The sequence below is a fragment of the Mustela erminea genome, chromosome 9, assembly GCF_009829155.1.
Source record: "Mustela erminea isolate mMusErm1 chromosome 9, mMusErm1.Pri, whole genome shotgun sequence".
Lineage (NCBI taxonomy): Eukaryota > Metazoa > Chordata > Mammalia > Carnivora > Mustelidae > Mustela > Mustela erminea.
In genome coordinates, this window is record NC_045622.1 from 17,994,662 (window position 1) to 18,005,601 (window position 10,940).

General features: G+C 49.3%; 1 long non-coding RNA gene across 1 annotated transcript; it reads left to right on the top strand.

Moving 5' to 3' along the window:
- Nucleotides 1-756: 756 nt before the first annotated feature.
- On the top strand, nt 757-10,654 carry LOC116599330. Its single transcript, XR_004289309.1, has 3 exons — nt 757-904; nt 7,931-8,566; nt 9,358-10,654. It is a non-coding gene; the product is annotated as an uncharacterized LOC116599330 (long non-coding RNA).
- Nucleotides 10,655-10,940: the final 286 nt, after the last annotated feature.

Sequence of the window (10,940 nt, forward strand, 5' to 3'; positions counted from 1 at the left end):
TGAGCCACCCAGATGCCCTATTTTTTTGTTTGTTTGTTTGTTTTGTTTCCTTTTTCGCTTATTTGGTTTGCTTATTTCCAGCTAGAGAGACAGACACAGACCATGGGAGCAGAACCACCGTGCTCCCTCTCCCAGCTGGTCTTAAAACCCAGGACCCTGACTCCAAAAAGCACCAATGAGCTGCCTGACTTGTCTGCCCGTATTGACCAATCAGGACAAGGCCCTTCCAACCAATCAGGATGGAGCACTTTTTTTTTTCTTTCCCTCTTCAGTATATTGGAAAAGCAGAAATCCCGGTGGGAAGCAGAGCAGGGATTTGGTGTAGATAAGCAAAGCCTCTCCTCTCTTCCAGGAGGCCAGTCTCAACTGCTCCGCGGGTGCTGCTGCTAAAGAAATCTGTGTTCTCAGGTGGCCGACCAATCCAGCAGGGGAATCCAGTCCCAGCCCCGGAGCCATTCCGGGCTTTCCCCTGCCCCACCAGCCGCAGAGGCCAGAGAGATGGAGGTTCAAAAGTACAAACTACCCCTCAGTTTGTGCTCGGGGCTCAGAGTTTGAGATTCCTCTCTTCTGAGCCCGCTGGTGTAAAATAAACCTCCCATCCTCCCAGGTCTCCGAGGGCCGCCTGGGTTTTTTGGCCGGGATCCAGTCCGCCTTCCATATCATCTGGTTCCCTGGCCTGGAACCCCAACCGCGCTGGCCCATTGTCACCACGGGTTTGAGGGCAATGGGGGGGGGGGGGTGGTGATGGAACGCGGGGGTGACGGGACGAGGGATCCTAAGGAGAAGGCGCGCCCTGCCTAATCTTTGGCAGTCTCCCACCCGGTCCCCTCGAACAGACCCCGCTCAGCTGTTCCCGCTTGTCTCGACTGGGCGGGTGAGGACCTGGTTCCCACATCGGATTCCGGTAAGGCCTGGGGTCCCAGGACCAGTCAGGGCCCCCGGGCCCCCATCAGGGTGGAAGTAGGAGCTTGAACACCTCCGGAGACTTCTTGGAGGTCTCACAAGTAGGACTTCCCAGGGAGAGAAGTCCCTCAGGTCAGGAACCCCCCAAAAGGGGGATCAGAAGGGAATTTCTGAAAGGAATTCCGCAGGTACAGCCTGGGGGCAGGGGGCGGGGGGGGGGAGGAACTGTAGTAACCTCGGTGTGAATGCGCGAGTGAACATGCCGTTTGACCTGGCTTCTCAGGCGAGCTGATTATGTGGCTTCTCGGTCTTGAGACTACGGAGTCTGCCGAGTGGGCCCCAACCTTTTTCCGTGGTGACCTCATGGGGTCTAGGGTGAGCCTTTCAGGTCGCCAGTCCGGGGTTTTATATGGACTTGCTGCGGCCAAGAGGCACCCACGTCTCCTCTGCAAGGGCGGACAGGCGGGCATCTGACTGATCTCCTCTGAAGGGGCACGCACCCTTGTCTGTCTCTGGGCCCCCACACACGGGAACATCACCGTGGGGTCAGGGCAGAGCAAACCTACAGTCTTAGACTGATCAAAATTTCAGGAAGGCGTTTTCAAAAGACAATGGAGTTAGGATGTATCCCACCAAACTGAGAACACTTTGTGAGTTACAGTGGCCCACCTTTAATGTTGACTGGCCTTCAGAATGTCCCAACGGTTCATTGGGTGTGACAAGTTGTAACAGGGAAGCCAGGACACCCTGACCAGTTTCTGTACATCGACTCCTGGCTAGGAATTGCCCAGACCCTACCCCCTGGGTATCTGCTTACAATAGGCAGAGACAGGCCAGTGCCTCATCCAAGCAATCCAAAAAGACCACCAAATCCCCAGCCAGAGATCCCAAGGCTAAGCTGATCCTGCCCCCTCCGTACATGCCCCCAAGGCCATCTACACCTGGCCCCCTCCAGTTCCAGACACTCTACTGCCATCAGCCTCCCCAGCGCCCTAGGCCCAGAGGATCCAGTTTCTCCGGGACCAGCAGCCAGGCTGTGCCCCAGGCCAGGCGAGGCGCCCTCCAAATGCGAGTACAAAGAGAATCAAGAATCTGAGAGGCACAATAAAGACAAAGAGTCACCAACCCGGCCTTTCCATGATGTATTATCAACCTTTCTCCACCACCGACCCTCTCCACTGGACCCATGAGCCCACCTGTTCATTCTGGGAAAGAGTTTTCAGAGTGGCCCTGTTGGCAGAGAGGTCCCAACCACCAAAAGCGGGAAACCCTGGGTTCTGGGTTTGACCCTGATCTTGGCTGGGAATCAATGTGCCTACAGTAAAGGTGCGTTTAAAAAACAAACAAACAAAAAGCAAGAATAAACCTTGTCCCAACCAGGGTAAGGCTCAAAAGCCCACCCACTTCAACAAAGAACCCGGAGAAGGGGGGCCTCACAGGCATTGCAGAAACAGACTCAGAGTGTGGTGGGGGACTGCGCTCTCTTCTCCTTGGCCCCCATGAGCCCATGATCAGAATAAAAATAGGGGGCCGAGCAGTGATTTCATGGTTCATACTGGGGCCAAGCACGCTGTTGTCACCTCCCCAGTGGCCTCTTTCAGCAAGAGGACTGCAGCCATCCTTGGGGTTACCAGGACACGGCAATACAACAGCCCTTTTGCCAGGCTTGTCAGTGTAAACTTGGGGCCACCAGGTCCAACATGAATTCCCTTTATGTACCTGATTGCCCCATCCCCCTCCTGGGCCGAGATACACTCTCTAAGCTTGGGGCTCAGATAAGCTTGAGCCCACCGGGCATACCATTCTCCAATTAAACCCAGGGCAAGAGCAGACAGGGTCTCTGTTACTAGGAATTACCACACCAAGGAAAAAAGAATGGAGGCTATTCTGCACCCAGGTGGAGCCAAATGGGGCTGGAGTTCACCTTTCCCTTCAGTGTGGGCCAAAGACAACCCACTGGACTAGACCAAAATCAGGCCCCATCATTGCTGAACTAATCTTGGAAGCCCAATCCCAGACACAAAGGCAATAGCCGCTCCCACAAGAAGCTAAGATTGGCCTTCACAAACATCTGGCCAAACTTAAAAAACACAAGTATCCTAATTGAGTGCCAATTGGCTTAAAATACCCCCACTCTTGCCAGTTAAGAAGCCAGGAGGGGGCTATGGACCAGCCCAAGACCTGCAGGCCATCAACAAGGTAGGCAGTCATCTCCTAAACCCAGTGGTCCCAGATCCATGCACACCCCCCTCCAGTATGGGGATGGCCGCCTCCCCGCCAGTGACACGCAAGAAGACTACACAAAAGGCACAAATCTGCCAACAACAGGCCCAATACCTCGGTTTCCTCTGCACCCAAGGGAAGAGAACTAGAGCGGGAGAGGAAGAAAGTAATCATCTCCTTGCCACAGCCCCAGACGATGAGGAGCCTATGAGAATTCCTGGTGGCAGCAGAATCCTGCCGCATCTGGCTTCCTGGGTTCTCTGCAGTAACAAGACCCCTCTGTGATCTCTCAGGGGACCGAATTGAGAACCCCCTGCCCAGACTGGGAAAGCAGAAGCCACCTTCAGATAGATAAAGTCTGCCCTGGGACGGGCTCCAGCCCTGGGCCGGGCTCCAGCCCTGGGCCTACCAAACAGAGGAAAAAACCCTCCAATCTCTTTGTACATGAAAAAAAAAAAAATTAGCTCTCGGGGTACTCACCCAGACTGTTGGGCCCTGGCAACCGCCAGCTGCCTATCTGCGAAAGAATCTGAACTCCGTGGCCCACGTGCCTCAGGGAGCTAGCAGCCACAGTCCTACACCTTAAGGAGGCAGACAAGCTCAGCCTGGGACAAGAACTTAACGTCAAGGTCCCTTATGCAGTGGGGTCCCTCACGAACACAGAGGGGCACCACTTCCTCTCCAGCTCTCGGCCTGCACAGTACCAAGGGCTCCTCTGCGAGAATCCATGGGTCACCCTTGGAACAGTAAGGACATTAAACCCAACAACCTATCTCCCCATGGAAGAGGGGAAACCAGACCGTGACTGCTCCAGAGTAATTGATGAAGCCTACGCAAGCCATCCAGATCTATGGGATCAAGCCATAAAAAATCCAGAGCTCGGGCTGTTCAGCGACGGCAGCAGTTACCTACAAGAGGGTGCCCAAAAAGTGGGTTATGCAGTGACCACGACCCCTAAAGTCCTAGAGGCTAAGGCATTACCAGCTGGATGGTCAGGACAATGGGCTGAACTACACACCTTAGACCCCTCAGTCAAGGCAAGCTGGTCAACGTCCACACTGATTCTCGATATGCCTTTGCTACTGTACATATACAGGGAGGCCGTCTACAAGGAAAGAGGCCTCCCTACTACCGCAGGAAAAGCTATCAAAAACAAGGAAGAGATACGAAAACCCCTCAAAGCCATCTGGCTTCCAAAAGAAGTAGCAATCCCGCACCATAAGGGACACTAAAAAGGAGACGACCCGATAGCAGGGAGACCCCATAGCAGATGAGGCTGCCTAGACTGCGGCCAGGAAAGACTAGCTAGATTAATAAGATCAGGAGTTTGCATACTTTGCCTAATTTAAATGGGTTTGCTTAACAAGAAATGATAGTTCTGTACCTAGGCCATCAGCAAACGTAGAATGAAAAATAATTCAGCTGTCTTGGGGCACCTGAGTAGCTCAGCCGGCTGAGCATAGGACTCTTAATTTCAGCTCAGGTCATGATCTCAGGGTCCTGAGACCCCCCTGGGCTAGTGCTCAATGGGGAGTCTGCTTATCCTCCCCCCTCTGCTCCTTCCCACGCTAGCATGCTTGCTCTCTCTCAAATAAATAAAATCTTTAAAACAATAATCATTATCACGGAGCTGGCTCACTGGGTGGCAGAAAGGCCAGAGTGTTCGGCAAAGACACTCTCTAGTTAGAGTAACCAAGACAGATTCATAGGGACTTTGAATACCTTGTGGAATCTTTTCCCTATTAAGGATTTGGGGAAGAAAGCCTCAGGAATAGCTTCACAGTCTTTTTCCCAATTTAAGGGTTCTCCGCTCAGGGAAATGTTCTAGTGGGTTCTATCAGTGAGCTGCCCGCTTCCAGTTTCTCGCTAGGCCTTCACCAACTCGCTTTATAATTAGTTGATACAAACCAGAGAAACTGGGGTCATGTGTTTGCATCACGGTGTTAAATTCCCCTGCAAATGTACAAGGGTCTTTGGTAGCTTTGAGAAATGGTTTAGCTATGGGCCATAGTTCAGGTTTTGACTATGGGGTGAAGGAAGCGTGGGCAGCTCCTGCCTCTGAAAGACCCCCTTCCTCCTTGGTAAGGTTTGTTTTAGCAACCTATTGTCCCCATAGCCTGATGGCAACACATTGTCTGTGGTCACCCGGTCTGTCAAAAGGAGAGACAAATGAGAAACGAAATGTACCGGGACTTTCCAGAGTGCTGTCCCAAGGAACCGCCAGAACGCCCTGACCCCAACGCCCAATCATGCCTGAATCAAATTGATCAATTAGACTCCTGTAACCATGCATATCTGCTTCTGTAGGATCGCTTCCCGCCACCGCTTCCCGCCAGAACAAACCGTTACAGTGCCTGACAATGCTTGATTTAGGTTAACCAATCACATCCCTGTAACCAAGCATCTGCTTCTGTAAACTCGCTTCCCGCCACCCCAACCTTGCCCTATATAATCTGCTCCCCAACTTAGCCCGGCGCGCTCAGTCCTCAAAGGCTGATGTGTCCGCAGGCGCCTGTGTAACCAATAAACCTCTTGCAATTTGCATCCAGTGGAGGCGTGCTGTTTGATTCTTGGGTGTGGCTCCAGGGTCTTTCACCTCCCCAAGGTTTAACCTTACCTGGGGTCCCATAGGATCAGAAGGCTGTCAGGGTCTCCGGAGGGGAAGGGCTGTTTAGCTAAGGCTGGCTACAGAACAGGAGGGGGTGGGGAAGGGGAAGGAAGAGCGGGGGTTGGGGGCAGTGAGCAGAAGAAGGAAGGGGCTTAAAGGTTTCAGCCAATGTTTCTAGATTTCTTAGCTTGGCTGATTCAGTTTCCTGAAGTTTGGGTTTCACTGCCCAAAGGCAAGCAAATTTGCAGGGTTTCTTTTAAAGGCCTCCAATTAAAATAAGCTTCCCCCTCATTTTGTTTGGTCTTACAAACCTTTTCCAGTTATGTGTACAAGTAAACTAATTTGGGGGTATCAAAAATGCCCCGTTTTGGTGAATGGAATTATAACTCATCTCCGGTAATGTGTGTCCAATGGGGCCAAAATTTTACAGCAGGAGCCATATTTCTCAAACCTAAATCCTGCAGGGATTCCAGCAGGAGGCTCTCAGAAGTCCTTTTAAAGGGCACCTGGGTGGCTCAGTCGTTAAGCATCTGCCTTTGGCTCAGGTCATGGTCCCAGGGTCCTGGGATTGATCCCCACATTGGGCTCTCTGCATCTTCCTCTCCCGCTCCCCCTGCTTGTGTTTCTGCTCTTGCTGTCTCTATGTCAGATAAATAAATAAAATCTTAAAAAGGAAGAAGTCCCCTCAGAAGAATTACTTCCCATAATGGAGTACACACCGAGAACCTGAAACCAGAATCTCCCACTTAAAGGCTGAGGACAGAAACCTCCCCTCAAAAACAAGCGAGGACAGAACCTGAGCCAGGATTATTTTCCAGGCAGTCGGGGCCGGGCGGGGGGGGGGGGGGGGGGGATGAAACCGTCAAAATGCAATTGATTAAAGTCAAAAGTTCACCTTATTCTGCGAATTGAGACAGAACAGGTGTATAAGCCCCGCTTCCTAGTATCCTCCAGACGCCCTTCTGAATGACTCTCTTTGCAATGCTCAGTGCATTTTGGAATCTTCCACAATATCATCGCCTAGAGATTGGAATTATTACAAACTCACAATATACTGCAGCTCTGGTATTTGGTTAGGATGCAGCTGAAGTGAGGTCTTCCAGCTGGACTAAGAATTAAATTTACATGAGACAGATGAACAGGAGGGAAAAATCCTTGGTTTTATTATGTGCACACAGAGGCCCAATAGTGAAATTGAGACCTGAAGAAACGACCACAGCAGTCAGTTTTTATTCTTTTTAGACAAAGAGATAATAAATTGATGAGGAATTGACAAGATGAAGAAAAACAGGCATTTGGGAGCTTTAATTAGCAAGGAATTCTTAAGCGGGATTTGAGCTGAGATAGAAAATTAGGGAAAAAAAAGTAACAATGTTTATTTCTGCACCCTTCTCCGTTTTAAAGTCCCTGTCTCTGGTGATAAGGATGTCTTTTTACTTCTTAGTACAAAGAAGGTGCCTTTCAAATGGGAGATTTATTTCCTCCTTTGCACTGGTTGTTTCCTAAGTAACTTTCAGTTAAAATAATCGTGACGCCAAAGCAGTACGTTTTGGATCAGCCTAACCTTGGCCCCTACAAGATCAATTCCTTACTTAAAAATATCTTACTTAAGGGGCACCTGGCTGGCTCAGTAGGTTAAGGTCCGACTCTTGATTTCCGCGCAGGTCATGATCTCAGGGTCCTGAGACCAAGCCCTGAGTTGAGCCCCGTGCTCACTGGGGAGTCTGTTTCTCTCTCTTTCCCTCTCTGACCCTCCCCCTCTGCAGCTCCCCCTCTAAAAGTAAATAAAATCTTTAAAAGTCTCTTACTTAAAAAATAAATAATACATAGCTTTTCTCTTGAAATTGAGTATCTGAGAATTACATCAGTTCTCCTCAAAGTTCATACTGTGAAACCATGACCTCTGAAAATTTTTGAGGCTCAGTTTTATATACATTTTATATATTTATATATTATATATATTTAAACATGATAAAATATTTCTGTTTTAGAAAGTGGGAGAATTTTTAGAAACTGAGGTATAGCCTGAAATTCTCGGGCTGGCTCCATTCTATCCCTGAGCAAAACTGGACAATGATTATTTTCAGAGCTATTTAGAAACACTGACAGGAAGAAATGGTGGACAGTCAGAAATAGAGCTGGTTCCCCAAGAGTATTCCCCAAGAGTCAGATTAACCTTGTTCTTTGCCTTCACAGGGTACCTGCACCGAAAACAGATTTTATCAAGGCATCTGACAATGACTTTCAACCATATTCTGTAGAGGAAAACAAATGGAGAAATGTGTGTCTGTGAAACGGCAACTAAGGAGACTAGCAAATGGTGGGACAAATGATCAAAGACTCAATTTAATGAAGACTGATCCATTAGGAGATTCCTGCTGGTGGATTCTGAGCCAACAAATGAAGACTGGCCTTCATGTCACAAAAACTCACGATAGTTGCCTTAAATGTTAGGTAGAACCAATGAGAACACTATTTCTGGATGTCAAAAATGTCCACATACTCAACCTAATAGGTGCATGGTTGTCTCACAATGACACCCTCTCTTCTAAATCTCTGGATAATGAATGCTAATGTCTCACTGATACACTGACAAATCCTCACTCCACTGTGCAAATGACCCCCAACATTCTAGATCCACGTTCCATTACTGCCCCACGTATATCCAACATTCCAGCCAAAGTGGACCGCTCACTATTCTCCAAACATACCCCAACTTTCTCGTCTCTGCCTTTGGGCTACAGCTTCTAAAATCCCTTCCTTCTGTCCCGTCCCGTAGCCCTCCTTTGTATGGTGTACCAGGATGGAAATCTGCTCGCAATATACTCCCAGGTGAGAGAAAATGAAGCTTATTTATTTTGTGTCTTACTGGATTCTGTGTTCTTCACCAGTCCCAGCCAGAGGTTATGAAGGGAGGCGAGTCTGCCTAGATTTAGTGGAACTCAGTACAGTCATCTAAGTTGTTCCTGGGGAATGCTTCATGTGTATACAGAAAGCTGAACAGCTGAGCCCTCAGATGGCTCAGTGCCTTGCCTGCCTCCCAGCTCTGCTCTGCAGGGCATCCGAATGAATGGGGGTGGGGGTTGCAGAGAGTGGCTTGCTGGACCACAGGGTGGAAGCAAAGACTTGGAGATTCTAAAATGTCTCAAACTCAGGAGGAAGGGAAAAGATGAAAGGTAGAGTCTGCTTTTCTCTTCTTCCTCCCTCACTCTCTTCTTCTCCCTTGTGTTTCGTGTGTAAGAATTCTGATCTGGGGTCCCTGGGTGGCTCAGTCAGCTAAGAGTCCAACTCTTGGTCTTGGCTCAGGTCCTGATCTCAGGGTCCTTAGATCAAGCCCCACATCAGGCTCTCTGCTCAGTATGGAGTCTGCTTGAGCTTCTTGCTCTGTCTCCCTCTCCCCACCCCACCGACACTCTCTCTTAAATAAATAAAATCATTAAAAAAAAAAAAGAAGAACCTGATCTACTTCTAAACAGATGGATACCTGAGACCAACAAGAAGGTCATACACAGAGAGCCTAAAAGAACCGATACCTCCCCTCCTTCCTAAGCCCTTCATACCATGTCTTACTATTGGAAATTGTATTGTTTGATGTTGCTTAGGTGGTTATTGTGTCTCTGCAGGAAAGACAACAAGATGACAAACAAGGCCATTCTAGAGGAACCAGACCAGGTGTGGCAGGATGAGGAGGACAAAAGTGAAAGATTATCCAACCAGAAGGTTCCTGAGAAGAAAGGAAATAAATGAAGCAGAATGCTTTGGCAGAAAGAGCCTTTCCTCCAGGAAGCTTTCTTTGCTCTCCTCCTCTGGATTGGACGCTTCTTTTACCTAAAGCAGTTGGACCTCAAACAGTGGAGCCAGAAGTCATGGAAGTTTGTCCTGTGTTCTGTAATGCAGTATGGTGACAGAAAGGCAAAGGTCATGACGGAAAGGATAAACTCACAAAGACTCTGGCCATTCAGCCAACAACCGTCAACCAGAAGGGCCTCCCCAGTGTTGAGCACCGTCCAACCTTTGGATGTTTGCACGTTTGGAGAGAGGAACTCCAATAGCGAGTAAGGTTTAATTTCCTGCCTGTAAGTTGATTGGAGATTTTGAATCAGATCCAGTTTGATTTAAAGGAAATTAAGAAATCGGATCGGCTTTGCACACCTGGGTTTGTATCCTGAGCTCCATTCCCACTGCAACAGGCAGTTTATCCTGAGGAAGTTTGAACCCGAAGATGAATCTGTGCATGTGGCCTTTGTATCAATATCCACGCCCTGGTCTTCCCAGTATCCAGTCAGCTCGGGCCTGTGCCCAGGCTACTCTGAGGGCCTGTTACCCAATTATCTCGTTATAGGTTAAGATGAACACAGCAGAGCAATACACAAGAGAAGGTGTCCCCGATCTTTCCCTTTTAAGACCTACCACCATGCTGGGCTTCCCACATGCGTCAGAGTACCACACAATACAATATCTTGCCTGTTTGCACCGCTGTTGGAGAACTCATTAACCTTATTTTTGAGTCTTAACGCATCTTTGCCAAATGATTCCTCTCTTCTCCTTCAGCCCAAACGGCAGGTTCTATATCTGACCCATGCCCTGAGTCAGGTTGCTGCATACAAATGTTAAACAAATGTGTTCAAAATCAAAACCCCTAGAAGTTTCTGAGGCCTGTAAAATCCTGCTCACATCAAAGTACCTTCCCAGCTTTATCTTACACCACCCACCCCACACACACCCACACCACACCACACTACAAGCTGGCCACACCCAGTCGCTTCCTAGCCTGAGCCCACCAGATTCATTTACACACTTACACTCATTTACACTCTTTGTGCTTCTACACACAGGATTCCTCCTTCCCACTGACCTCTCCCTTCACTGGATAACACCAACTCAAACTTCAAGATCCACCTCAGAGGTCACCATGTCCCTTGCCTCAGGACGACCTAGAAGTCCCTACTCCATGGCCTCGGAGCACTTAGTGAACACTGGTCTGGAGCACAGACATTTTACATGAACTAGTTTTTCAGCTCTGGCCACGAACCCATCAGCTCCCACCGGAGGAAGGACTGTGTCCCGCCATCTTTGTAGACCCGGCATACTGCAGCGTCAGGCACATGGTAAGCAGGTAATAATATTCCTAGGAGATGAGGGGGCATGAGGGTGAGGGAGGCCCCCCCCACTGGCCAGGCCGGAGGGGGCGCCCCTCAGTGGCCCT